The 24,404-nt window shown below is 41.7% G+C and overlaps 1 protein-coding gene across 5 annotated transcripts in view; it reads right to left on the minus strand.

The window, feature by feature from the left end:
• CDH13 (cadherin 13) overlaps positions 1 to 24,404 on the minus strand; it is a 980,082-nt gene that overhangs the window by 306,249 nt on the left and 649,429 nt on the right. The window lies entirely within an intron of this gene.

The following is a 24,404-nucleotide window of genomic DNA, read 5'->3' on the forward strand; positions in this document are numbered from 1 at the left end:
ACTTTTCAAGCGTTAGAATCAATGGAGACAGACTGATCTCTGGGTGTGGCTGTCAGGGAAGCGGCAGTGGGGGATGAGCTAATAAGTCTTGGAGTCGGGGGTCCTATTAAGTGACTGCTAACTGTTCCTTTTGGTGATGTTCATTGTGGGAATGGTAATTCCTGATCACATCTCAATATCACACACTACCTTCGGGCAAACTAAAAATCTTTGTGGCTATTTTCATGGATAAAATGAACATATTCATCATGGGGATGGGACATAAAATCCACTGTACCAGGGTACTGCCTCCCAAGTATGTATGTAGATTTTGGGATACAGGGGGCTTCAGAACCTAGTTCCTGGCTTGAGACCACTGTCCACCAGCCTTCTGGGAGACCAGAAGGCCACTCAGAGCCCTCATATCTCTGAGCCCACAGACATCACCTGCTTGAAACCGTGTGAAAAGACTTAGGCCATGGCAAGTGTTTTTGAGTGTTTTAGCTTCAAACCAAGTATCTGAAAATGTTTTGGAGTGCTCCAGGTTTCCTGTATCCCAACTCAGTCACACATCGCCTGTTATCATGAGCCGGAACTCAGAGTGAAATTTGACGGGAAAATTACAAGCATAGCTAAAGGCTTAGAAAATGTCCCAGCTGCCAGCTTCAGATAGAGGCTCCTTCCAGCAAAGTTGACTTTCTTATCACAGAAAAAGGATAAACAAACAGCCATGCTCAGATCCTATTAGTCAAAGCATCACAGAGAGACTCCAGACTTTGATGTCATAGTATCTCTGTTAGTGTCTGACTTCAACGTGTGTGTGTGTGGGTGGGTGGGTGGGGGGGGTTCGCCACGCATTCAATAAACAGTTCTTGGACCGCAGCAGGGGGCCTAAGAATTCAACTCAGTTCTGACCCTGTCCATCCAAAGATAGCATCTCATTCCACAGGTTGAGGGAACAGATTTACAAAACTGCTTCTTCCCGCAGTTGCAAACCTAAGTTGCTACCTGTACTTCTGATCAACAGGCTATTAATCAGGGGTTCCCACGATCCTCTCCTTGGGTTCAATTAATTTGTTAGAGCAGTTCACAGAATCCAGAGAAACAGTTACTAGATCACAGTTTACTGTAAAAGGTTGTAACTCAGGAACAGACAGAAAAGATGCAGAGGGAAGGTGCAAGGTGTTGGGGAAAGGGCGTGGCCTTCCCAGGCTCTCAGAGTGTGCCCTTTCCCCAAATCTCCCCCTGTCCCCTGATCTGGAAGCTCTCTGAAGCCCATCCTTCTGGTTTTATGGAGGCATCATCACATAGGAATGAGTGGTTAAATCATCGCCCACTGCGATTGAACTCCATCTCCAGCTGCCCTCCCCTCTCCAGAGGTCAGAGGGTGGTACTGAAAATTCCAACCTTCTAGTCACAGGGCTGGCTCCACTGTTAACTAGGAATCATTTTTAGGAGCTGTCCAAAAGTCACCTCCTGTACATGACAAAAGACACCTCAATCACTCTCAACACTTAGGAAATTCCAAGGGATTGGGGAGCTATGAGCCAGGAACCTCAGAGGAAGACCAAATATATATGAGGAAAATATTTTGTTCATACAGATAATAAAATGTATATTTTTATTTTATATCACAATTCAGTACCCTATCTGAATCCAGATGCACGAGGCAAGGTTCCTGATAAATTTGGGGGCCAAGTCATCTCTCCCTGCTGAGTGGATCTGGATGACTTAGTTCTCAAACTCAGACCCACCTGGGGAAACTACAAACACTACAGATTTCCGGGCCCTACCCCCTGAAGACTTTAATTCAGGAAGTTCTAGTGGAGTCCATAGGCATTAAGGAAAAATCACTCTAGAACAGCTAAGTGACTCCATGAGCAAGTGCCTGGATAAGAAGTCCAAAAGCTGACACTTTCCCTTGACGAGTCAGTATTTCGCAGAGGAAAAAAAAGTGGGGGAGGGGGAAGAAAGTGCTGGATTATAAAAGACATAAGGGATGGAAGAGTCACAGCCATGTGTGGAACCTGGACTGGATCTCAGTTTAGATAGAACAATTCAGTGTAAAGAACATTTTTGGGTCAACTGGGGAAAATTTAAAAAAAATTTTTTTTTTCTTTTAAAAAACTGGAGATTGTTAACTGAGAGAAACAGGTTTGAAAATAACATGCATGGTACTATCACACTTGGGTTAAAATGGATAAAAAAAATATATTTTCCTGGAAAAATAGGTCATACAATAAGGTGTTAAGATTGTTAGTCTCTGGGTAGGATGACCATGATGTTTTTAATGTTGTTATTTTTGCTTATCTGACTTTTCTAAATTTCTAAATAAAGTGCTCATGTGATGATTTTGTAACAATGCAATCTTTTATCAAACAATAAGAGGCCATCTGGGTATTCTGATGCACATCCACCTTTGAGAACAAGCTCTTTAAAAGCGCTTTCCTAACTTATCTCAGCAACAGAGTGACCCGGAGTGCTGTTAAGTGTGTGTGTTCTCAGGTCCCGGCCCTGCAGGATGACAGATTTTGAGGAGCAGCCTGGGAGGTAGATTTTTCACAGTGTCCTGGTGATTCCTCATCAGCCGAGGATGAAGGCTCTGCTTTAGACCAGGGCTTCTCCCACTTTTAGAGCACAGGAGGCCCCGGCAGATCTTGTTAAAAGGCAGATTCCGATTTTGTGTTGCTAGCAGTTCCTGGGAGAGTGAATAGGAGACCCAGGCAGAGTGCGGGGTGGCAGGGCGTGGTGGGGGCTGTGGCAGCCCGGATCCAAACAGGCAGCTGCCGCTCAGTTCCTGCCTGGTGGTGACATGTGCAAACACTTGTCTGGTGTCATCAAGTCTTCCCATTTTTCAAAAAAAGCCAGAAATGTGATTCAGAAAGGAAATCTCCTATTTTCAAAACACTGCACAGGCCAAACAAAACACTTCTGCCAGCTTGATGCAGCCTGGGGCCGTCAGTGCTGCCCTGCTGGCCTCACCCAGAGTAGGAGTCACACCCCGGTCCTGATAACTCCACGCCAGTGAGTCTACAGGGTAAAGGTTACCCGATAATTATTTCTGCTGACACCAATGGTAAAATCCCACACATAACAGAAATTCCTGAATATTCAACTCTCTTGGGTTAGAATGAGCACAAAGAGAATTAACTCCAGCTAGCACTTTGACATGCTGCGTAAACACTGTCCCAAGGCAGATAAAAGAATCAGAAGGCTAAGGTGCCAAGAGGGCAGTTGGTAGGGGCCAGCGGGCATTGTAAGATGGGCATATTGAGAACCTTCTCTCATTGGCACCCCCGTCCACTAAACCCACTCATAAATCAGACAGTGTCAACCATATCTCAAACTCACTGCGAACTAAAGTTCTTGAGATTTGCAAGGAAAACATATCAAAGCGCCACAAGAAAGCTAATTCTGCAGCTCTTAATGAATCCCATTTACATTTTTTCAGCTCTTTGATTTCTGAGCACTATTTAAGGGTGAGGTTTGTTCAGTTCATTTACTTTGGGTTTTTAACTGGCTAGGGTGACAATCCTCAGCAGTATAATTTCCCTCCTGTGCCCAAATCAATAAAATGCACCCAAGAGCTAATATCCATTTTGAGCTCCACTGAGGCCCAATACTTGCCAGAACCACAGTGCCTTGGACAAGAGTAAACAACTAGAAGTGAACTGGGGCCTGCCACAGGCATTTAGTTCTCAGTGGAGAAGCAGAAGCATCTCAGGCTTTCTTCCTGCAGAAGACCTGACCCTCAAGTTGAGGAATTACGGATTCAAGTGAACCAACCACAGAATTTTCAGGTGAACGAAGGAATGGATGCTATGCCTCCTCTCCCTCAGACATAACCTATTTGGATAAGTTCGTGGGGCAAACGTTATGGGTTGGTTGACCTAACACCCTTTTCCAGACATATGTATTTGTAAGAAAACAAGTGTTTAATTTTCCCATCCTCCCTTGCGATCAGAGGTGGCTGTGTGACACAGTTCTGGCCAATGAAATGTAGGTGGAAATTTATCATAGCAATGGGCTAAGGATGATATTTCAGGGAATCTTTGGCTTTCTGGATGCAATGGATAAATGGGATAGACATGACTCCTTCTCCTTCTTTCCACCTTGAATACAGATGTGATTGTTGGAGCTGAGGCAGCCATCTTGGAGTATTGAGGGAAAAGATTAAGAGAGTTATGATGAGGCCAACCCTGACATCACTGTGAAACTGAATGTCACGTGTGCTAAGTTGCTTCAGTCATGTCCAACTCTTTGTGACTCTACAGACTGTAGCCTCCAGGTTTCTCTGTCCATGGGACTCTCCAGGCAAGAATCCTGGAGTGGGTTGCCATTCCCTTCTCTAGGGGATCTTCTTGACCCAGGGATCAAACCTGCATCTCTTATGTCTCTTGCATTTGCAGGAGGGTTCTTTACAACTAGCACCACCTGAGAAGCCCGTGAAGCTGAATAGCAGCTACCAAATAACCCACAAATTACTTAAGCCACAGTGTCTGTATTTCCTATTATAAACATAAAACCCAACTGTACAATTACTCATAAAATTAGAACAGAAATACAAAATCTTATATGAAGTGAAATGGCCAACCATAGACTGGGGAGCCATATTTCATTGTTACTTAAATTGCAGATTTTTATACATGAGTTTTAGCATCATACTAGAAGAACTTACACAAGAAATAGAGTTTCTTCCATCTAAGAAAGTTGTTATTCTTAGATCCCATTTTGAGGCATGGGAATAAAGCAGGGTAGTGTCCAGGTGTCTTTGAATAATACCTGCCTCTAACATTCTCTCATCAGAATCTCCATCAGAATCTCACTCCCCTGTGGCCAATGGCCCAGTGTTGGTTTATCTGGATGGTTCTGTTGCTGGGTTTGGTCAAGAGATTGTGGCCACACACCCCTTCTCCACACACTGACTGAGACTGATCAATTCTTGTCACAGGATCACATGTGGTTCTGGATCCAGCATCACTTTACTAGCATGTGCTTATTGAACATATATATGTTTCCAACTGATTAATCCTCAAAGCCCTGTGAGGTAGATACTACTGTTTACTGTTTTCAGATGTGGAGACTTAAACTGAGAAAGCTGAAGTGATTGTCCTAGCACCCACAGCTAGAATGGAGATGCTGGGGCTGCTGCTGTTGAAGCTTATTCTCTATACTGTTAAGATAAACTGCATATTGATAACTACCCAAGCACCTTCAGGTGGGGTCCAGGTTAGAAAGAAGTCAATAAGAGGGTGTCTCAGTTCTCTCTCCCTTTCTCAGTCCCAGGGGGCGGGTGGTGGTGGTGGTTAGGCATGCCTGGGATGGCAGGGATGATAAGCAGTCACAAGTAGTCCACTCGCTTCCCTGTTTCCTGCCTCCCTTCTGGTCAGGTTGGGACCACATGATGAGTACTGGTCACTGGATGGAGAATGGAATTGAGGTTTCTTTCCTGGGCTGAGGAAAGTAAATGTCACCTCTGTCCCCCTTCCTCTGTGGTAAGTGACTTTGGAGACCATGGAGATGTTTGAGATGTGTTAACTACAAGATGAAGTAGGGTAGCCCTATTCATATCCCAGATTTCAGTATGAAGAAGTCACTTTATGTTATTAAGACACTGAGATTATGAGGTTTGTTTATTACTATAGCATAGCTGAGCTTATCTTGGCTAGTAAAACAGGCCTCTGAAACGGGATCAGGCCACCTTGCTTGTAGCAACTTTGCAAAAAGGGGGAATTGCAATGTGGACACTATTGTGATACAGGAGATTCATTTATCGCTGGGGCTATTCTGTATCCAAATCATAGAATGCCTTATCTGCCTAATGAGGCAGGCAGTTTCTTAGAATTAACATGAAGATGTTACTTGCATTACAAAATTTGGCACTGCTTAATGGAAATGATGATCCTCTCTCTAATTTCAACTAATATTCCAGCTGCTGCCTCTCAAGGATTTTTTAGTTTGGCCCCATATTTTTATAGGGTGAAATGTTTGCAAAATATATGTATAAGCCTCTGCTAACGGATGCAATTTTATGGCCCATTACACTTTCCATGCGAATGTAGAAACAGTGGGGCTGCCTGAGCTTGGAGTTGGCTGAGATTTGCCAACTGTGTGGTTTTGAACGGGGACCAGAAGAGCCTATTTGAAATAAAAATGTGCGCTGGTGAGTCAAATACTTATTGAGCAAATACTGTGTGCCAGGGCCTTTCTTGGAGGTTGGAGACACAGTAGTAGGCCAGACAAGAGTCCCTGCCTCATGAGATTTGCATCTGATAGATGAAACTAAACTTTGGAAATGACAGGTGGGTTCAAAAGTGTGTCTGAAGAGAGAGAAATGAAAGCATTCACTGTTATCCTAAACTGATGCATGTGAGGGCTTTTCACCATCTGGCCCTGCTCACCTGTCCAGCTTTCTCTCCACCCTGCCCCCACTCCCCCACTGACTTCGCTGCTGCTCCACTGACCCACATGCATTTCTCAGGCATCACCAAGATTTCCACCCAATGCCTCTGTCTAAGATGTTCTCTCTGCCTAGAATACACATTCTTCCCCTGCTTTCTTTGTCCCTGAGACAGTTCAAGGTGTCGACTCTTGTAGGGAGCCTTCTTGGATTACCTCTAGTTCACCTTCACCCTCTTAGTGACCCCATGTTATTTATCTATAAATTTGCCTGATTAACTTTTTCCTTCTCCTCACTGGCATGGAGGAGCTGATGGAGACCTGATGGAATCCTGGCTTCCCATGGGATGCAGAGAGGGGCCAGTGCCTGCTAGGGGCAGAGAACTGATGGCATACTGATACAAATAAATAATAAAGAAATGAATACATGGAGAATACATGTTATATACATTTTCTCTTCTTAATTGAAAAGACAACACACACAAAAATTTGGGTGCTATTCCCTAACGAGACATGCCATTTCCCTGTTTCCCTTGCAGTTATGTGGTTATGTGATTGATTCTGGTTCATGTGATGTGAGCAGAAGCATGGTTTAGGAAGGGAAGGGGCTGGTGGTTCAGAATCTCAATGTGAAGGCTGGAGTTCCATCCACTATCTAGAACCCTGAGGTGGCCTTGAGGGTGGAAACCGTGTGTTTAGATGGCTGAACCTAGTTCCAAATGGCGTCTTGAGGCTTCCCAGTATGACCTCTTGATGTCTTTCTTGTGAGTAACATAAAGTTCTCACTGTTATTTCAGATGGTTTTATGTTACATGTAGCTGAGCTTAATCCTAAATGATGTAGGTACAGAGGAAGGTTTCAACTGTATCTGTCATATCTTATATCTTCAAAAAAAAGAGAAAAACTGGAGACAAAAATGGAAAAAAATGGGCTGATTATCAGTAACCAGTGAAGGTTAACTCCCTTCTCCAGTTCTGTATTTTGAGAATCTTAAGAAAACAAAGAAAAGCACAAAGAAAAATAGACTAAAAATCTGTACACCCACCATCTGGAACTGCCAACTGTTAACATTTTGTCATATTTGCTTTGTCTTTACTTTATTCAAAGAAACAAAAGACTGCAAATCTAGCTTAAGTCCTTATCTGCCATTCATTCCCTGTTCTATCCCCATCAACCTTTTCACTAAAAAGAACCACTGCATAGAGTGTGCAAGCTTCCAGTCCATTTCAGGTCATCTTAGGCATATATTTGTTTCCATGAATAATGTATTATATTAGATATATATTGTTAATTTTTAAATAAATTGCATCATATGGAATACACACTAAAATTGACTTTCTTGTTTCTGGGCTCAACCTTCACTGAATATATATGTCTATGTATACACAAAATACACAAAATACACAAACTATTACAGTTTAATACTTATTTAATTTTATCTAACCATACCCCTAAAGCTGGAAATTAGACGATTTTCAATTTATTGACTTTTTTCCAAGTTAAGATTAATCTCTTATTTCAACATCCAATATACTCATTATTCTCAGAAACATAAAAGAATTCAATAGATGTTTAGATTATTACATTCTGTGTGTAAAACAGATAAATTTTAAAATATGTAAACAATATGTTGTTTTATTAGAACTTACACCCACAAGGTGTTACGTGAGGCTAATCCATAGCAACTCTTATGATGATTTAAAGATCCAGAGAAAATTAGTAGAACATAGCATATTAACAGGAAAATACCTTTTTAAACAAGCTATTCTTTTTGTGTGACATTCTACTCGATGCAAAAATTATTTTTTCCAGCCTTATTGAGGTATAATCAACAAACACAAACTGTATATATTTAAGGTGCAGAATGTGATGTTCTCATATATATATCATGCTGCTGCTGCTGCTAAGTCGCTTCAGTCGTGTCCGACTCTGTGCGACCCCATAGACAGCAGCCCACCAGGCTCCCCCGTCCCTGGGATTCTCCAGGCAAGAACACTGGAGTGGGTTGCCATTGCCTTCTTCAATGCATGAAAGTGAAATGTGAAGGTGAAGTCACTCAGTCGTGTCCGACTCTTAGCGACCCCATGGACTGCAGCTCACAAGGCTCCTCCATCCGTGGGATCTGCCAGGCAAGAGTACTGGAGTGGGTTTCCATTGCCTTCTCTGATACATATCATAAAGAGATGTATATTTCATATACATATCACCATCATAGTCAAGCTGATGAACATATGCAGCAATGGACCTCCTCATATATATCTCCTGGTACACACGCATGTTAACTTCCTTCTTGTAGCCTGTTGTTACTTACTGATGAACCAGGAAAGTATCAAAGATATTGTATAATTACTTGAGAAAAGCACATTAAAACTCCTTTTATGATCACATTATAGATACAATGTGGGAACACGTGGGCTGGGTGATCATATTCTCAGGTGAATTTATAACTTGTTGATTAACTTCACCAAAACAGTGTATAACTGATTTCTAGGGAAAGATTTTTGTGGTAAGACAGAGATCTAGAACTTTATTCTATTCAGTAATATTCCTAGATATTCATTCATCCATCCATCCAATGTTTTTGAATAACATTGTACCAGGGGCCATGGTAGACACTGGATGTTGAAGAGTAAACAGCACTCAGCACAATTCTTAACACATGGTTGGTATCTAATTAATATTTGTTAGCTGACACTTGAGAGAGATGTGGTTAGTACTCTCCCAGACTTATAAAGCTGCTGTGACTTTGGTGAAAATTCAGAATGCAAGCATATGATTTTTTAAAAAGAAGGAATTGGGAACACTTGACAATAAGTCTGTTTAATGAGATAAGACATCAAATTCCACAGCATAAAGCTGATTAAATAAAACTTATAATTGGCAAATGTGACATCAGGAATAAGCATATGTGTATACACACACCAATATATACACAAACATGTGTATACACTAGTTCTAAGTTTGATAGATCTATTTTGGCAAAATCGTATGAATTATGTACTCAGGCTTCTGGTTCAGCACAAGTTCACCACGAGTCGACGCTTTGAGCTTAGTTAGAAGCCTAAGAACACCAGGTGGACCCTAAGCTGAGCTGAGGTGTTTGTACTAACCTCCGGGCAATGGTAAGCAACAGCTCAGCTGTTTAATAGGTGTCTACTGCAAATCAAAGTCACTATCAGCAGCATACTTATAACTATTGCAACATCCCAGCTTAAAGAGGAAGTAACTGAGGCTCAGAGAGGTCAAGTAATTTGTCTAAAAGCCTTCAAATATAAGAGATGGAAAAGGAATTCAAATTGAGCCATATTTGGCATCAGAGTCCGAACCATTCCACTATGCCATGTTACCTTCTTACCTATGTAGATGGACCCACAGTTGCATCCTACCTGAAGAAAATGACCAATTCTAATGCCACAGGATCCATTTTTGAGGAATGGGAAACAAAACCACATGCATTATTTTTAATCACTACTAAGCAAAATAATGTCCCTATGAGATCCAATAGTGCCACAAATTCATGGTCACAGTGCATGCTTTCCTCTCAAGAAACTGCCAAAGAGGAAGGCATGCTTGGGATAGAAAGCCAAGTTTGTCACATAGCCCTCTCATTCCCGGTCTTAGTACATTTCAGGGCAAGACAGGGATTTCCAGTCTTCGTTTCATAATCAGTAGTGGCATCTATATCACATGGTTCTTTCACAGATTAGAACTAATATATGCAAAGCCAGCCATGATGTCCACCGCATAGCTGGGACTCAATAAACAGTAGTAGTGACAGAGAGACTGCTGCTGCTGTGAGGGTGCTTCTAGGAAGCAGAGACATGGGTCTTCCCTGTGGCTCTGGGGGCCAGCAGGTGCCTAGTGAGCAGCCTGCCCTCCTCTCACTGCCTGGAGGAAGGGGTGTACCTTTTCTTTATACCAACTCACCTGTCACTCATCAAACCAGGACCTCAGCGGTTTGCTTCTATTCAGAGGGGTACTTTTTGCAATGCATCTTCCCAGAAGGGACATCTTTTTCTCATGTTTACAGAGTGCCTCCTTGGTTAGCTGTGTACTTGAAACTCTTCAAGAGCTTTCACTGAAGCTTCTTCTTGTGTTAGTCATCTATTTCTCTTTCTGCCCTTTGCTCTTGGTAACAGTATTCTCATTTTCCCTTGAGTTAGCCCCAGCTTTTTTCACTCTTAGTCCCTGTAGTTCAGGAAGAGCTGACATCACCTTTCCCTCAGACCTGGTGCTAGGTGTGGGTATATGACTCAGATTTGGCCACTTAGAATCTACCATACCTGTACATACTCTGATCATTTCAGAGATGGGTACGCAAACTAGGCCTCTAATGGAATTAAGTGTGTGTGTGTGTTGGGGGGGGGGGTAGGTGGTTGAAATTATTAAGATAGTAGGGAAAATGCCAGGTGAACATTGCTATTTGCTGCCATCTGGAGAAAGCCAACATTAGAAAAAGGGGAATGAGGGAATAGGGTGAGAGGTGAGAAACATTCCTGACAATACAACTAGCTCACCTAGATAGAGCTATTCTTGAAGTCCTTTTTGGCTTTTTAAACAAACGTACCAAATACACCCAACCCTTTTTCTGCCTAAATTCACTGGAGCTGGGTTTCTGTCCCTATGAGTCAAAAGTGTCCTAAAATGTCTACTTTGAATCATGGTTGCCTTTCTTTATTCCATGTTCGCTTTGCTCTCAGTGTTCTCCAGGGGTAATTTGCTCATCTCTCTTTCAGCATTTAGCTTTTCAGTAAGTACTGTATGAGCTTGTTTCCTTCATCTATCCTGACCCCCATTAAGGGTCTGACTTTGATGCAATCATCTTAGAGTTCTCAGAGTCCTCTGGCACAGCTCCTCAGACACAAAAGATATTCATCAGATGTTAGTGGAAAGTTTACAATTTTAAATCCACAAATATTTGGTTCCAAAGTTGTTGTTGGCTATGTCATCACACACTTTAGACCCTTCTTGCAAAGACTTACACAGACAACCACAGACCACGTGTTCAGTCCCTTATCTGCCTTAACCCAAGGGGGTCTCAGCACTTCTTTAAAAATTAATTTGCTCCTTAATTAAGAGACATGATTATTTCTAATTAACCAACCTTCTATGTAATGTAAACAGATCGCAAGTAACTGCACAGCTTTGCCTAGCTTGTTACCTGTCTGAGAGCAGTACAGGGAGGCCATTTTTAGCACTTCATCTGGGAGGCTGGGGAATACGCAGAATGCACTGACTTGCAGAGATGGAATTAAAGGAACTTAAAGAGATGGAATTTGTCAGCTCTTAATCCCTACCTAGCAAATTAAATTGCTGCTATATTATATCATGACATCATTTTCAGAATTTGTTGAGATGCAAGAAATTGACTCAAATTCTCTATATGACTCTAAACTCTCATACATATATATGTATGCATACGAATGCTACCTGCAAGGAAATGTGGCAGAAAATAGATATTCTGAATAGGATCCAGCTGGTTTGCAGCAGGTTTTGTGAAGCTGTATACTCTTTACACGAGGATAAGTCGGGGTTTGAGAGGAGAGAGGAGGCAAGATATTATGCATCCATAATGAGAGACCTGTCATTCTCTGACACCATCAGGTGTGGGGGAAAGCATCTGGAAACAGACTAATGGTTCTGTAATAATGCTAATTGAGGAACACACAGCCCAAGGTGTATTCGTTAAACTTCTACCTTGAAACAATTCACTGACCCGGATCCTCTCATATCCTGAAGACAGTGTGGATTCCAACTCAGCCGCTCTTCATGCCTTGACAATGCAAAAATGCACAACCCAGGAAAACTCCAGCAAGAGTCCTCTTTTCTACATTAGTTAATCAGCTATTAGTGAGCACAGCAGCACATACACTGATAGTTGACTTTGTCAGCACAGAAAACATGCTTTCTTTGAAGGCATGAATAAAGAAATAGGTAACACTCTTTGTCGAAAGCAAGTACCTCTAACAGTTTAGGAACCAATGGAATATGGCCTGAAATCTTCTCAAAAGTTAATGGCTATTCATTCACAGTGATTAAAGGCATACGAACAAACGCTTTACCTTGGGTAAAATGTAATTATATTTAAATGGGCATATGGCACACTCTTGATTCTTTCCAAATTCCAGAATCTGCAGGTCAAGGGGTAGGACTAAAACTTATCTCCACTGAAATCATGTGGGTCTAGTCTTTGCTATAAGGAATGGCAGCAAGAATGTGCAAGAAAGTTATATTGTCTACGGAATATCTTTAGCACATGCACATCACGCTTTCTCACCCTGCTCTCTGTCCTTGGCACATGGCTTGAATGGACTACACAAGCCCTCTAACTTCCTGTTGGGTTTGGAGATGGGAAGATGTGGGAGCTGAGTGAGATTAGGTTGTTTATCCCCCTGGGTCCCTCCCTTCTGGTCGCCCTATGCTGGCCGTACCCCAGCTGAGGGGCTCTGCTCCTCTGAAGGTGGCCACCACCACGGGACTCCCTCCTTCCAGCTCACTCCCCAGGACTAGCTCGGTTCTTCCTGGTTTGGGGGTTATACCTCTGTCCTCTGCATTTCTCCTTTTAGATAGGGTCTTTGTAAAACAGGCACTCCTACAACTGTCTTAATTTGAGTTTACCATCTGTTCCTTATTGAGATGTGGTTATACACAGCAAACATGTTCAATATCATTTTTTAGATATTTGCTCAATATCATGGAAAGCTCCAAACACTCCCAAACTCTAATCCTGGAAAAGCTGTCAAAGCCAAGATTAAAATCGGTAATGTAGACGAGCAGTTCTATTGCTATGACCACAAACTATTTAGGGAAAGTGATTTTAGAGTTTCATTTCTGCAATATTTCTGTTGATTGTTATGCTTACATTAGCAGTCACTACACTCCCGAGAAACCTATATGCAGGTCAGGAAGCAACAATTAGAATTGGACATGGAACAACAGACTGGTTCCAAATAGGAAAAGGAGTACGTCAAGGCTGTATATTGTCACCCTGCTCATTTAACTTATATGCAGAGTACATCATGAGAAACGCTGGGCTGGAAGAAGCACAAGCTGGAATCAAGATTTGCGGGAGAAATATCAATAACCTCAGATATGCAGATGACACCACCTTTATGGCAGAAAGTGAAGAGGAACTAAAGAGCCTCTTGATGAAAGTGAAAGAGAAGAGTGAAAAACTTGGCTTAAAGCTCAACATTCAGAAGACTAAGATCATGGCATCTGGTACCATCACTTCATGGGAAATAGATGGGGAAACAGTGGAAGCAGTGTCAGACTTTATTTTTTTGGGCTCCAAAATCACTGCAGATGGTGACTGCAGTCATGAAATTAAAAGACGCTTACTCCTTGGAAGGATAGTTATGACCAACCTAGATAGCATATTAAAAAGCAGAGACATCACTTTGCCAACAAAGGTCCATCTAGTCAAGGCTATGGTTTTTCCAGCGGTCATGTATGGATGTGAGAGTTGGACTGTGAAGAAAGCTGAGCACCGAAAAATTGATGCTTTTGAACTGTGATGTTGGAGAAGACTCTTGAGAGTCCCCTGGACTGCAAGGAGATCCAACCAGTCCATCCTAAAGGAGATCAGTCCTGGGTGTTCACTGGAAGGACTGATGCTGAAACTGAAACTCCAGTACTTTGGCCACCTCATGTGAAGAGTTGACTCCTTGGAAAAGACCCTAATGCTGGGAGGGATTGGGGGGCAGGAGGAGAAGGGGATGACAGAGGATGAGATGGCTGGATGGCATCACTGACTCGATGGACATGAGTTTGGGTAAGCTCTGGGAGTTGGTGATGGACAGGGAGGCCTGGCATGCTGCGATTCATGGGGTCACAAAGAATCGGACATGACTGAGTGACTGAACTGAACTGAGCTGAACTGAACACTCCCGAGAAGGTCATGCCATGATCCTTTCTGATCTGTGATTCAGGTATCCGAGGAATTCCAGGACGGAAAACAGATCAACTTGCTAAGAGACCTCACAGGAAGGGTCACTTTCCACACATGGGGTCCCTGTGCATTTTGCAAGAAAATATCAAGGGAGACATTGAAAGGCCACCCAGTCGGTCCTCAGACAGCTGACTGGTGTACTGTTAAGTCATCGAGGCCTTGTTGAACTTCATTAAAAACAGAAGTTTAACCCAACTGCAAGGATAATGCTGCTTTTTCAGTGTTGCTTCCTTTTCAAGTTCCAGCGTCTTATGAAAGATGTCTACTCTGGGAAAGTGGGTTGAACTGTGGCAAGTGGAGATGTTACTTCTGAAAGCTGAGTGGATATGGGACCCACCAGTAAAGCTCCTTAATGCAGTCAGTGTGACCTCCTCAAAGGAGAGTTTGTTGTAATTAGTGGCATCACATGAATATCAATAGAATTCATAATTATGGGAGCTTCATTAGGTTGTATTGCTAAACATGTCCTGATAATCATTTTGATGTTATTTTAATTTAAGAATGATGTTGGTATTGGGAATACTTGACAATTATGGGCTGGTAATTCATGTGAAATTGAACTTTTGACAGTTGTTGAACAGTTGACCAGTTTGTGTTTTTCTCTTTCTTTCTGTTATTCAGTTAGCTCTTATGGTTTTCATCCTTGGGAAATGCAACTTCACTCACAGCTGACTGTATGAAAATGCAAACCACATACTGTCCTAATTTTCTAGTTCTAAGTGCCACCAATCTAGTGGATTAAAAGAACAACTGTTTATTATTTCACAGTATCTGTGGGTCAGAAGTCCAGGAACAGTGGAGCTCACCTGGGTTTCCTGCTTAGGGTCTCAAAGGGCTGAAATCAAAGTGTCTAAAGAGCTGTGTTTCTCACTGAAGGCTCAGAGGAAGAATCCTTTCCACCTTATTTAGGATGTCGACTGAACAGAGTTCCACCTCATGATTCCCATTCTACCCAACTCTCTCCTCAAGCCAACAAGTTGAATCCTTCTTAAACTTTGAAACTCCATGAACTAATTCCTGCCTTGCCTCTCTAATCTTCTCCAGTTGCCTCATCTCTCTTGCTCTCCAGCCTTATGTTTTTTCTTTTAAGGGCTCATATGATTATTTTGATCTCCCAGATTGACTTAGAATAATCTCCCTATGTTAAAGTCAGCTGATTAGTAACCTTAATTGCATTGCAAATGCAATGTAATCTTTTTTTTCTTTATTTTAATTGGAGGCTAATTACTTTACAATATTGTAGTGGTTTTTGCCATACATTGACATGAATCAGCCATGGGTGTACATGTGTTCCCCATCCTGAACCCCCCTCTCACCTCCCTCCCCCCTCCCGTCCCTCAGGGTCATCCCAGTGCACAGGCCCTGAGCGCCCTACCTCATGCATCAAACCTGGACTGGTGATCTGTTTCACATATGATAATATACATGTTTCAGTGCTATTCTCTCTAATCATCCAACCCTCGCCTTCTCCCACAGAGTCCAAAAGACTGTTCTTTACATCTGTGTCTCTTTTGCTGTCTCGCATATAGGGTCATCGTTACCATCTTTCTAAACTCCATATATATGCTTTAATATACTGTATTGGTGTTTTTCTTTCTGACTTACTTCACTCTGTATAACAGGCTCCAGTTTCATCCATCTCATTAGAACTGATTCAAATGCATTCTTTTTAATTACTGAGTAATATTCCATTGTGTATATGTACCACAGCTTTCTTATCCATTCGTCTGCCGATGGACATCTAGGTTGCTTCCATGTCCTGGCTAGTATAAACAGTGCTGCAATGAACATTGGGGTACACGTGTCTCTTTCAGTTCTGGTTTCCTTGGTGTGTATGCCTAGCAGTGGGATTGCTGGGTCATATGGCAGTTCTATTTCCAGTTTTTTAAGGAATCTCCACACTGTGCTCCATAGTGGTTGTACTAGCTTGCATTCCCACCAACAGTGTAAGAGGGTTCCCTTTTCTCTGCACCCTCTCCAGCATTTATTGTTTGTAGACCTTTGAATAGCAGCCATTCTGACCGGCGTGAAATGGTACCTCATTGTGGTTTTGATTTGCATTTCTCTGATAATGAGTGATGTTGAGCATCTTTTCATGTGTTTGTTAGCCATCTGTATGTCGTCTTGGCAGAAATGTCTGTTTAGTTCTTTGGCCCATTTTTTGATTGGGTTGTTTATTTTTCTGGAATTGAGCTGCAGGAGTTGCTTGTATATTTTTGAGATTAATTCTTTGTCAGTTGCTTCATTTGCTATTATTTTCTCCCATTCTGAAGGCTGTCTTTTTACATGGCTTATAGTTTCCTTCGTTGTGCAAAAGCTTTTAAATTTAATTAGGTCCCATTTGTTTATTTTTGCTTTTATTTCCATTACTCTGGGAGTTGGGTCATAGAGGATCCTGCTGTGATTTATGTCAGAGAGTGTTTTGCCTATGTTTTCCTCTAGGAGTTTCATAGTTTCTGGTATTAGGTTTAGATCTTTAACCCATTTTGAGTTTATTTTTGTGTATGGTGTTAGAAAGTGTTCTAGTTTCATTCTTTTACAAGTGATTGACCAGTTTTCCCAGCACCACTTGTTAAAGAGGTTGTCTTTTCTCCATTGTATACTCTTCAGTATACAATCTTAATTGCAGTGTAAGATAATATAACCACAGGGGTAAGACCTGAGAGTAGGGCTCGTGAAGGCCAGAATTCTGTCTACAACATTGTGATGGTGGATTTTATGTCAACTTGACTGGGCCATAGAGTGCCCAGACATGTCATCAAACATTGATCTGGGTGTGTCTGTTAGGATGTTTCTGGATGAGGTTAATATTTGAATCAGTAGACTGAGCAAAGCAGAGTGCCTGCCCCCAAATGGGCTCATCCAGTCAGTTGAAGATAAGAATAATAGTATGGAAAAGAAGGACTGAGTAAGAGGGAACTCCTTTTGTCTGACTGCTTTGAGCTGGGACACTGCTCTTCCCCAAATACTTTACACTTGAACCGAAACAGTGGTGCTTTTTGGACCTCAAGCTGGCTACCTTTTGGACTAGAACTACATCACTGGCTCTCCTGCATGCTAACTGCAGATTTTGGGACTTCTAACCCTCTATTAATGTGTGAGCCAGTTCCTTGTTTTATCTATCTATCTATCTATCTATCTATCTATCTATCTATCTATCCATCCATCCATCTATCTCCTACTGGTTGTTTTTCTTTGGAGAATCCTGACTAATAAAAATAGGCATAAAATAAAATCCAGTTACCTGTTGACTTTCTTTGGTTCCTGGAAGCAACAAGGTAACTGCAGTTTGGGCCCATTTTTCTTATGTGCCAAATGGTAAAAGCTACCATGAGTTTAAAGTCATCTCTTCCACCCTGAAAAACAATTCTCAGCTAGATGCTCTATTTTATACTGATGTGTTCACATGGTATAAGGGAAGATAGGGAAGGAAGTTGTGAAATTCTGGTAAGTTGCCTTTCCACCAAGTTCCAGGTCCTTATCTATAAATAAAAACTCCTTTATTTTTTGGAGGGGTAAGGCTGAAAAGAAGTGATATGTATGAAACTTATAGTTCTACATCTTGCATGTTATAGATATAGCAAAGCTGGGCACTTACTATTAATAGTAAGTAAGAGAGTGAGGCAGAGGCTACCTGGAAGGTCAAAACACATCTACCAATAGTTCTGATTAGACCCATGTCTGACAGACCCATGTCTTACAGACCCATGAAAAGTGTTTGTCACTTTTCATTTGGGTATTATGTCTTCCTTCAGGATCCTAGACAGTCAGTTTCCTACCAAGGACCTGGCCAAAAGGTTGGTCTTCATGAGAAAAGTGAGGTGATTCTCCTCCAAAACAAATGAAAATCTAAAATTCTTGGCTAAGATTTATAGAATATTTTAGTTCACTCAGCAAAGTTCTTATTTTTTGAGCTTTGGCTCTGTGAAGGAGGCTGGCTAAATCCAGAGGGGTGGGTGTGGAGGCATTGAGAGTCAGGAAGTGTCAATAGTGTGGCCCCTACTCTCAGGTTACTCACAAGCTCCCCTCCCCCCACTGCTTGTCCTGACAGCCCCAAGGTCAGATGTCCGCCTGACACTTGGCAACCCTCACTGGGTTCATTGTCCTGCTCTCAGACCATCTTGCATTCAAGCTGGGTCTCTAACCGCCACTCTGTGGAGGGGAGCATAACTACTCGGCTATCTCATGATGAGCCAGCAGTTCAGGACCAAGAGCTGCCCTTCAAAGTGTCCACCATTTCTTGTATGCCAGGCTCATAGAACATCCTGCTTCTGAAAGATTCTGTGGTGCTGCCTCATCTTGGCGGTTGACATGACCCTTGGCATCTTGAAGCCTCTGAGAACTTGAGCAGTGAAGAAACCAATTTGACTTTGTTTCCTTCATTTACTTAACCAAGAAATCCTTTGAGTGGTGCCTTCCCCTCCAGCTAATTCTCACCTCCAGTTAATTCTCAAACTTATAAACTTACAACAAAATCTTGGAAGATGCTGGTTTCTCTTGCATTTTAACCTTTTAAAAGTTAAATAATCCCTTAAACTTTGGCTACTGTGTGGGGACCAATCACTGGCTAATCCTAACTCTGTTCCCAAATCTATTACCAATTCCCTTCTCTCTAGCCTGCCATACATGCATGGGCATGCACACACACACACATATGTATACATATACACATTCATATACAGATAAATACTGGCTTGTAAGTCATTCTTCCTGCAACTAGGGGTAACCATATGACTCAGTTCTGTTCAGGGCATTGGTTAATGAAAGAGTATCGGCGGCTGTGGTAAAGACTTTGTATTCCTAGTGAAAAGCATAGACACTGTCTCCTTACCCTTCTTTCTTCTTCCTTGAACACAGATGTAGCTGTGTATATATTAATGGGTGTTTAGCTAAACATGGATGTTTAGCACCATGACAAGTCTTGCAGCCACAAGAGAAAGGCCAAAGACTCACAAAGACATTGGCTGTCAGATCACTAAAGCACAAGGAGCAGCCACTCACCTCTCAGCTTCAGGAAATATGAGAAAAGTCAACCTGAGGTGTTTAAGCCACTTTAATTTCTACTTTGTTACCTGCAGCAAAAAGTGTTCCTGATTGATATTTTACTGGATGAATTTAATGGTTAGATTTCCAGTTATGGTTTTTCTAATTCTAGAAATGTTTCTTCCGGTGGTAGAAAGAGGCTGCCCTTTTGTAATGCAGCCCGATCTTATCCTTTGATTTGTGATTTAGGACTAGGCACAGTTGGACTGTCTCAGACTATAAGGAAAATCCATGTGGATAGTCATAACCTGGAGCAGCTTCTTAGCCTAAAAACCTCTCAGCCGAAATGGCACTGTAGTTTTTGTTGCTTGTCTGTTGCATCTCCCACAAGCAATAAAATAAGCATTTCTTATTTAGATGCACAGCTTTGGCTGGGGAACAGCACTGACTATTTACATCAGAGACCACCAAATAATGGTAAATAAGTCTTATTGTGGAGGACAAGCAGACATACTAAGAAGTAATTATCCCACACCGAGACAAAGGAAATGCAGTCTCCTTAAAGGAAGGTGGGATTTGAGGTCAGAAACACCCAGACTTACATAGTTTCTCTTCTGATTATCTGTGCCAATATCTCTGAGCTTATGTTTCCTCACCTGAAACATGGAGATAATAACAGTCAGCATCACTGGAAGGATGAAGAGGAATGATGAATGTGAAAGTACCCATCCTGATGTCTCTCTCCCGGGAAGCAAGCCGTGATGGCTCAGTGAAGGAGCAAAGACGTCTGTGATGAGACACCTAGTCGCCAAGGGCAAAGGGAGCGGGTAAAGGGTGGAGGATGCCTGAATGCCTTTCATTTACACAGCTTGCTGAAATATGTCAAGACCGGTAGTGTGGCTGTTTTCAAAATCCATCTTTCACTAAATCTCACATGCCTGATGATGACAATGCCATAATAGAAATGTATTCAGGTTGGCAAAAGTAAAGGTCTCAGATTACTTCATGAATATATGGATACTGGTGGAAATTTATGAAGGGGTATCTAACTCGAACTATTGATGTGTTTCTTAACACTTCATATTCTAAATACTTAACATTTTAGTGGAAAATTGATTTTTTTAAAAAATAATTTTTAGGATAACTGGTAAGCAATCATCTTAGGAAATACTTATGAGTAGTTCTTTTACTTAATTGATTTGAGTCTTTATTGACAGCAATTCCTTAGGGTGAGGGAAATACACAAGTTGATGAGAAATAAAAGCGCTATGAAACTAATAACCCCAAACAGGGAGGGACCATTTCTTGAGGGGACACTATATACTGGGCCCTGGCAAGAACTTATGTATATAATCTCATTTAATTCTTACAACAAAACTGCAAGATAAGTAGAGCACAGGTATAATTTACGTAAGGGACATATTCTCGAATATCTAAAATAATTGAAAAGGCACATGATTCAAGACTCATCTTGACAAAGAACAGAATATATTCATCTTTATAAGTTAAAACAGCATCAACTGTGGTATGTACAGATTTATTTAAAAACAAGCCCTGTCATTGGCAATAAAAAGGAATGAAGTACTGCTACCTGGTACATGTGACACAGTTGAACCTTGGAAACATTCCGCTGAGTGAAACCAGCCAGTCACAACACTCCATGGAGAGTGATTCTGTTTAAAGAGACAGATCTATAGAGGAAGAAAGTAGATCTGTGGTCTCCTAGGCCTAATGAGTTTGTGGAGGGGGGCATGGAATGGAAAATGACTTTTAATGAATTCAGGGTTTCCTTTAGGGATGACAGAAATGTTTTAAAATCGATTGTGGTGATAACTGTACAATTTTGTGAATATACTAAAGACCATTGAATCAAACACTTTAAATGGGTGAATCAGTGAATTCTGTGGGATGTGAACTGATTTCATTGAGGTTTATATTAAACCCTGCCATCCACTTTGAAAATTATGTAATCCTTGGCAAATGCTTCAAATTTGGGAGATCACATTGTTCTCAATTTGTGCACAAATGAGATTTCGTTAATATTTCCATATCACAGCATTTCAATTTGTCTAATTCAACACATAAAAAATGCTGCCACAGTGGATGATCATCAATTCAGAACAAGGAAATAAAGGCTCAAGTTCACACAGCTGATAAGAGAAGGAGCCAGGATTGGAATTCTGCTTTGCTGGTTGGCAGAGTTCCCCTCTCCCATGAAAGACGTTAAGGTGATGGCACCATGACCCTCTTGAGTATACTGCCATGGAAAAAATGCCAATCAGTAGCTGCTAATAGCACAGGCAGTATTTCATCAGGCAAGGGGCTCACAGACCGACATCTACTTTCTCAGTGAACCTCCCAGCTTCCCTTTGGAGGCATTACAGTTATCCTCATCTTGCAGAGGAGTTACTCAAAGCTCAGAAGGGAAAACAGCATGTTCAAGGTCTTGCAATTAGTAGAGAAAACATAACTGAAAACCAAGTCTTTGGGACACAGGAGTCAGTGGTCTCAACCCTCATGCTGTGCTCTTGTCAGACATGTTGATATTCTTGGTGAGCCAGCAAGCACATCCTCATAATGCATTTCCAGTCGACTCATGAGCAAGGGAAAAAAAAAAAAAGTCCTCTGAAAACCTTCTGGAGCCCTCTGAACAGTCTCCGTACCTTTCCCCTCCCCCTCACGAGTCCTTGGGAAGTGGACAGGAGGCCAGCACACTGATGTAAATGGCAGCCAGATGATGATGTGCGTTATTGGAGCATTTTCAGATAATCACTACTGGCCTATGATCTGAAATTACTGAGGTAGGATGGAGTCAAAACCACCACACTAAGAAAGATGCCATCACAAGGCATTAAGTATGTTTCTAATCTAATATCTAATGACAAATAGACCTCAGGAGGCTTTCTGGAAAGAACTCTAAGATAATGGAAGAGACAAAGACCATTTTTGTTCCAGTAAAGGCTCTATTTTCTGATTACCATACAAAATTGGTGACATGAAATGCATACAGAGGAGTAAGTGGGTTTGAATGTCTTAAGCAGCATAGCACAGTACTTAAAAAGCATGGCTTGGAGTCACATTGTCTGGGTTATAGTTCTTATTGTTTGAGTGATACCATATATTGACATATTAGATTATTGTTATTAGATTTGGCAACAAATACAGAGAATCCAATGTAATAGTGAGTTAAATAAGACAGAAGTTCATTATTGTCTTATGTAAAATAATTCTCTAGGTGTAGCCCATGGCTAACATGACATTCCACAAGCAATAGAATCTAATCTCTATCTTTGTACACCTTCCTAGGACATAGTTTCCATTCTCAAAGCCACCTTACAAAGCACAGTGGCTGCATGAGTTCCGGCCATCATATGCTCATTCCAGATAGCAAAAGAAATAGGTGGTAGAAGGAGGACAAAAGAAAACTCTTCCCAGCTGACTTGGCTCCCAGCTCATCCCAGAAATCCAGCTCCCTGGCTCACAAGGCCATTTCTAGCTGCAAGAGAGGCTGGACAGTAGAGTTTGTATATGAACACACTGTCACTGTAGTATGCTGGGGTCTGTTACTAAACGTGACCAGCATGGATGCTAAGGAAGAGGTCTCTTTCTCCTGGAAAAATTGTTTTCTAACTTTAAGTTTCAGTGTCCTCACTGGAGACAGGGAGACGATCACTGATGCCTGAGGTGAGTCTGTGAGGTCATGCAGAGGAATCCCTTAGCACAGGGAGCACAGGGCCCAGCACAAGCTCCTGCTAACAGGGCACTCACTGTTAGCCTACGTGCTACCTGACTCCCCCTACAGGAGGAGGTTCTGGCCATCACTCACGCCCTCAAGCTCACCACAGATTGGTGCTGACCAATGCTTACACGTGTAGTGTCTCCCCTCCAGACTTTACATTTGGCCTTCCTAACTGATAGGGCAGGGTTTCCTAACCCTGGCACTGTTGACATTTTTGAGTGAAATAATCTTAGGCTGTGGGGGTTGTGCTCTGTCTGCATTCACAGATTATGCTTCCTGGACAGATGCGGCATGGGTCTCTCTCTCAGTCATGTTTCAGTGGCACGGGTCAGCATTTCATGTTCAACTACTTCAAACATACTTTTCCAAACTAGTGGAAATCCACCCAGCCACTTTTAAATGATGTGTCACATGCAGAAAGAACCTGATTAACTTAACTTTGCATGTCTAGGTTACTATGCAAGTTGTCACCTCTAGCCCTGGCTTAAGACTTTGGTATGAGCCAATGAGCATGGAATCTCCAAACAAGATGGAAGGTGAAGTTGCAGAATGGAAAAAAGAAACAGAGGAATAGATGGCAAGCAGCTCATTGAGTTTTAATGGCCAAGGGAACAGGACTGTGAGGTCCTCCATTGTTCTGAAAAGTGACCAAGAGATCAATTGCAGAAGCACCTGCCCTCCTTCACAAAATGGGTATCCCTATCAGCAGCCCATTATTAACCAGGAACACAGCAGATTAAAAATTGGCATATTAACCAAAAGTTTAAAAAAAAAGAAGAGAAAAACAGAGCAGCAAGAATACATTAAAATTCCCCAAACCAAACTTTTAAGACATTTTTGAAAAGAGCCAGGCTTCTGAATAATAAAATAGCTTTGGGTACTATGATTGGTTTTAAAAAATGCAGCCATAATTAAGGCAAGAAAGCTGAAAGTCTATTAAAATTTTTTCTTTGATACTGGAAAACTCAATTCATGACCCATATTTTATAAGAACATACACTTGAAAGGGATTTTATATGCCCTCTTCCCATTGAACTTAGAATACTGAATCTCTTCCATTTACTTAAGGAGGGAGGTGGTTCTATACATAAATTACTCGGGACTTCTTTTAGAATACTGTTCATATATTAAGGTGGAGTGATTCAAAGGTATTTGTATAGATGGATGGGAGCGGCCGCCCTAGACTCTGCCCTCAGAGGGGATGGGATTCTTACTGCAACAGTGCTGCAGTAAAAGCTGGTTTATCAAGCTCTCTGCTGATTATAAATCTTTTCTAACTGACATTTGTGGACTGTCTTGATTGATGGCCAGCATGCCTTATGAATTTTGGAGAAGAGTTCTTAAGCGTCCCCT

Source organism: Odocoileus virginianus, chromosome 20 (assembly GCF_023699985.2).
Source record: "Odocoileus virginianus isolate 20LAN1187 ecotype Illinois chromosome 20, Ovbor_1.2, whole genome shotgun sequence".
NCBI classification, from domain to species: Eukaryota; Metazoa; Chordata; class Mammalia; order Artiodactyla; family Cervidae; genus Odocoileus; species Odocoileus virginianus.